At 41.9% G+C, this 6,000-nt stretch overlaps 1 long non-coding RNA gene across 1 annotated transcript in view; it reads left to right on the top strand.

Moving 5' to 3' along the window:
* The first annotated feature begins 2,893 nt into the window (after nt 1-2,893).
* LOC132249466 (uncharacterized) overlaps nt 2,894-6,000 on the top strand; it is a 13,675-nt gene continuing 10,568 nt past the window's right edge. Inside the window, exons 1-2 of the long non-coding RNA XR_009460943.1 lie at nt 2,894-3,000; nt 3,798-3,901. This is a non-coding gene — a long non-coding RNA (uncharacterized LOC132249466). The remainder of the gene's footprint in view (nt 3,001-3,797; nt 3,902-6,000) is intronic.

Here is a 6,000-nt window from a genome sequence, read left to right as displayed (position 1 = left end):
ATGCCTTTTGGCAGATGCTATTGGTTGATACTTGCCCCACAATTGAAAAGTACTGGGTTCTGCTGGAATTTAGAGGAGAGGGTCTTGGGTTGTGGGAAATTTTACACTTGAATAAAAAATAAGTGCACTTAATAAAAGCCTTTAAGATCCATAGAACTTTACCTGTCCTCATTTTTCAGCAACAAATTAAAAATGCCTGAAAACATTGGTGGATTTTTCCAGATCAATTTGTGTGATTATCAAAAACATTGGTGGTCTTCTATAGATGTGTAGATGCTTATATGCTGATCCTTCATGAATATTTGTTGTTCTTATCCTTTGACCATGCTATACAATTGTAATCCTTCCATTCAGTCCAAGAAGGCATTTTCTGGTGTAGAATTTGACAAACTTCTCACATGCCATTATATTATTATTATTTAATTAGGGTAACCCTGTTCTACAAACCAGAGTTAGGCATCACAAGTAATAATCATACCCTACCCTGCTGGCCTATTAATTTCTTTCTCCTGAAACTGAGTAGTAAGAAAGCAAAGGAATGTGTCAAATTGATCCTACGTCTTACATAAAGAAATAACGTATAACAATCAATGTAGTGTAAAAAACACATCCAAATCCATCTGTTACAAACAGTGGATAGGCTAAGGGACCAGTAACAAGATTCAGACTGGCAAAATTGTTGCCGGTTTATACCAATAACAACGAAAACTTCCTACAATCTAATAGCTCCTAAATTGTCTATGTGAAGAGTCTGATGGAATCAGAGCAGTCCTTTGTGGACAAAGACCCACATCCACCTCTTTAAAGTAACCATTTCAATTGTTGTTAGGTGGTAGTTGCCACTGAACAGCTAATGGAAGAAGACTGAACTAATTTTTCATTCCTAGAGATGGTGTGCCTTAGACCATTACAAGAACAAGGCATATTGTGAAGGCCCTTTGGAGAGGCTTACACTGCTATTTCTAGCTTAATTTGTTCGGAGGTCTATCAAACATTACAATTAGTTCAGATAAAATAGGACAGGGTTTCAGAAGGTATCATAAATGGAACCTTTTCTTGAGGTTCTTGAATGTTTGACTAAGGTCAACCAACCTCCAGCCATGAAGACAACAGGAAGAAGAATGAGGAGGAGGAAGAATGAGGGTGCTCTTATGATCCTTACCCTTATCACTGTTCCCTATAAAAGGTTGCAAAGAAATTGGGCACACCTGACTGCACCCTGAGGAAAAAGAAAGGAGAAGGAAATGGCATATAATAAAATCCCAAAGTAGTTTTCCAAACAAAAAAAAAGATTGCAAACAGGAAAAAGCAGGACCATAAAGAGTCCCAGATTAAAAACATTAGATGAAGGAAGCGCATTTTTTTAATTTGTTCATGAAGGTACAAACTACCTATTGATACCACTTCTGACCAGAGAAGTTGCATCTGTCCAGGAAATCTTGTCAGGCCTGTTAGGAGGGAGGCTGTTGTATAGGAATGTTTGCAAGGTGTTTTATAGTCTGTATGGTCTTGAATAATCTAGGTAAAAAGTTGTACATCAACTTTAAGAAGCTTTAAGGAGCCACTTCTATCTCTTAACACTATCTGAAATTATTTTGCCTGTTTCTCAGTCAGAAACAACTCAGGCAAGCAGTTTTACTCATTCAGGCAGTAATTATTCAGAAATTTCACAGCATTTATGTTCATTTCATGCAGTCTTACACAAACACCTGCTAGTAATGCTGTTCAGGGTCACCCTGACATTGTACGGTCTCTCTCATGTAGAAACAAAGCAAGGCAACAGCTCCTAGACAGATCTGCTCTACAACTTATTCCACATTTGCTGCTATTAAGAAGCAGCACTACAATGAAGCAAAGTTTCATAGGCCTGCAGTTAGGTTAGAGGTTAGGGTCATATGATCCTTACGTGTCAAAATACATAAGTCCTCCTTGAACGAGACAAAAACTTGAACTGCAATGATGCACTATCTCCTCTTATGCCCTTTCTAACATAAGGCGGCGGGGATTCTTATTCTAATGAAAATTCTCCAATTTTTAGATAGAAGTCCTGCAGATCTGTCCATGGAGCACCCTCCCCCCACACCCAGCTCCATCTGGTACAGCTGGTGGTAGGTGCAGGGCAGATGAGCCTAAGCTGGATATGATCAATTGCCCACCCACCCACCCCACTGTGCTGGGCCAGGTCAACACCCCTTCCCACCAAGAAAGGCTGAGTCAGCCCCCCCCCCAGCTGTGTCAGGCCGGGTCAGCACCCCCTGCTCCCCATGTCCCACAACAGCTCACCAAAACTCTTTAAGTGCCCCTCCAGCCCAAATAATTGCCCACCCCTGCTGTTAGCACTTCAGATTCATGCACTGCAGATTACACTGTAGGTAAAGATAGCCAAGCTAGCTGTAATATTTTGTTAGCTCAACAGGCTGTAGGACAGAATGGATACACAATCCTCTTCATCTCAAAATAATTTATGCTAAGTGGGGAAACATAATTTAATCCCTTAAAAGTTCAGAGTGGTACCAATCCAAACCTATCTGCAAATACTTATCTTTTGAGGTTTTTATTTATCAGGATGTCTCAAATAACTTGTATGACCAAAACTCATAGTGGCTGGGAAGTTTATTAGGAAATGAGCTAGAAATGAGGTGACACCAGAGTCTGTCCTAAGATTTCCTTTATCTTCTGATTTCAACCAAACAATAAAGAAAGAGCAACTTTTTTCCCATGCTAACTCAAATTCTCTTACCTCCACTGCTGGAAGAAACAACAAAGTACAGAAACGCTTGAGTGAAAGAATAAATGTATGCATGCACACATATTGTGTATCCTTTTTGAACCTGAGCAATGGTTCTAGATTCTCTTCAGGATTCTGATGACAGTTTGAGCCAGTTCTTGTTTTTATTGGACTTCTTGAAGAATCTGAATGATGCCCCAAAACTGAAGGCCTCGATATAGCCACAAAGCACAGTGCAGATATAAAAAAGTAGAGCCAAAACTGAGTGCCAGGTAGGTAATGACTGACAGATTAGGGGCTTGGTAATGGCTCAGGAGATTGTATAACAAAATAAATTATTAAAATGCCTAAAGATTAATGAAATATTAGCTGGTAGGTCAGTATAGCCTTTTTGGAAAAACAGTAAGAATTTGTAATGCTCTGACTGTACATTTACTTAACAGACTTTGAAAGAGCTGTTTAATCTCTGTGGCAGAGACTGTCTTTAAAATATGTCTAATTACATATTTAACTAAATCACTAATATCCATTTTACAAAACTATCTACTTGCATATTTATTTACCAAAATGGTCTCTTCCTTGCTGGAGGCATAGTCATTCCTCCAAGGAAAATGTGGGTGGCAGGACACGTACACACAACTTTGAGTCATATAGTAGGTTATATGGTTGAATTCAGTTAATCACAATTTCCTCATCCATGGAGGTATCTCCCAATTAGCTGAGGATCACTAACAGAAGTCAGGGCTTTCACATTGCCTACATCTGGCAATCTGAACTCATAAATCAGATGCAATTTGTATCTGTGCATGAAAAATAAGAAAGAAAATAAATAGAAAAAACAAACATTAACATAATGTTAACGTAGTGCCAAAAGCCAGGAAATTAAAATTTGATATTGACACTATAAAATCTGGAGCTGATTCACTAGTGGTGTTCACCTCATAGTCACTTCCATCTGTGCAAATGAATATCAGAATAACAAACTATTACAACCTATTTTGCACTAGTATAAATAACTGTACCTAAGTTGCATGACAAAAGAATAAAACTGTTCATCTAATTTCTACAGACCGGACCTCACCTAGAATCTCTTTCTGGAGAAAATGGAAATCCACTCTTAACATATGTATACATCCGTTCCCATCCAAAACCTGGTCCCCATTCCCCAGTGAGGTAAGTTAATAACAGAGTGCTGAATATAAGTGTGCTGTCAATTTAGATTTCTCAAATTGGTGGTGGAAGGTGCAACATTGAAATAACTTTATTATTTAAATATCTTATACTTATTCGATAATGTATGTAAAAAGACATTTATAAAACACTGTATCCCATTACCTTAATTGCCTGTCAGAGTTTATACTGCTTAATTCTTTTTGGTAACTTTATTATAATTTTATATGAATCACAGCATCCTAAGTCATCTATTATTAAAATTGCCTCAAGGTGATCAACACAATTTCATTTTACATTTTTCCACCCCTTTTCCTTTCTAAAAATGGCAAGTGGAATTCAAAAGAAGCAGCTCTGGGGAACAAGTATGCAGAAATATTGAAATATGACCAAAGGAAGCCAAAGACCTAAAATGGTTTGCTTAACAAGTAGGATTGTCAGATGGAATTGGACAAGGGATTTTCTAGTTGGATCAAACTCAGGTGAAGTTGTGTCTCAAGTAACCAAACACTGCTTGCTACTAACTATCACTAGCACAGCTATTGTTAAACATAGACAGGAGATGTATGAGAAGCTTAAGCTAGCAGAAACAGGCCACCAGACGCAATAGGTGTAAAGTTTTTCTTTTCTACACATTTTACCCTGGACAGTCTCTTGCTGTGTTAATTGTTAGAACAAACAACCTCGTTCCTTCTCTTCTTCAAAGCTCTTTGCCTCAATCTACCAAACCTCCAACCTGTCCTTCATCTTTATCTAATATTCTGTCCTTCTCATTATGCCCTCCCCTGAAATATCCCCTCTTCCTTCTTCTCTGTTAGCTAGTCCATTCTCAAGGATACACAATTTCCAACAAAAAAAATCAAACAAAACACAAGACCATGGTCCCCTTCCCCTCCTCCAGCCTCCCCTCCACTGGCCCCTACTTACCAGCTCCAAGTCCAGCTCCAGCTCCCTGCTCTAGTGGGAGGGGACTGCCCAAATCGTCAAAGCTCTCCAAATCTGTTTCGAATCCATTCAGAACTTTTTATTGGTCACCTGATTCAATTCAGATTTGGAAATTTGGCCAGTGAATCAGGCTGTATCTCCTCCAAATTGAATCAGCACCCGAAGCTTTACACGGCCCTAGTGTCTACATTTGCAAGGACCTGCCATGTGCCCCTGTGGCCTCTGGGGGGAGCGCCAGCCTCCAACCCCAGCTGCCAGCACTTGGCAGCTATGTTTGAAGCCAGGACCAGCTTCCAGCACTTGGCAGCCATCTTTAAAACTCAGCTCCACTCTGTACTGTCTGGGCAGCCAGTTCCTGAGCTCAGAGGAGCAGCGTGGCATGTATAGAGGCAGATGTGGCAGCTGTGTTTGTGTCCCCTCTGTGCTTCTGAGCTATGGCTGCTCCAGCTCCTGACCCTGGCAGTGAGGAACAGGGTCCCCCCAATCCTGCTGGCCACCTTGCTTGCACTGCTGGCCCACTGTGGTCATCATTGCCTGACCCACAGTTGTCTCGCTCTGCCCAATTTCCCCACCTGCAGCAACCACCTGTCTGCCTGCTGCACACCCTCCCAGGACTCCCGACACTCATCAGCTACTGTCAACAGTGACACTGATGAGGGGCTCCAGGAGGTCATCATCAGGGCTGCTGTCACCCTCCTGGGACTCCAGCCCCACCCCACCTCTGGGCCTACTGCACCAGCCAGGACTAGCGGCAGTGCCTGGTACAATATGAAAGGGACAACAAGCAGTGGGTCAATGGCTTTCAGCTGAACTGTGCCACCTTCACAACCCTGCTCTGCTAGCTCTGGCCCCACCTGGAGTGCCAGGAGACTGGCATGTGCCCAAACCTCCCCACCAACACCTGCCTAGCCCTGGTGCTGCTCAAGCTGGTGTGGGCAAGGCCACTGCTGGAGAGGTATTTCTGGAGGTGTGTGGTGCTCTCCAAGACATGCTGGCAGACATCATCTTCCACAACCCCCAGATGGTGATGGCAGGGTTCTGTGCACTAACGTGTTACCTGTTAGGTCTGTGTTCCTGAGTGAGCCCTAGCACCCAGCTTGCTGGACTTACAAAGGACTCCTGCAGGTGGTTGTGGACCACTGGAGCACATTTCTGCA

This window comes from Alligator mississippiensis, chromosome 3 (assembly GCF_030867095.1).
Source record: "Alligator mississippiensis isolate rAllMis1 chromosome 3, rAllMis1, whole genome shotgun sequence".
Taxonomy (NCBI): domain Eukaryota; kingdom Metazoa; phylum Chordata; order Crocodylia; family Alligatoridae; genus Alligator; species Alligator mississippiensis.
The sequence above is the reverse complement of the archived record's forward strand: the minus strand, read 5'-3'. Positions and strand labels throughout refer to the sequence as shown.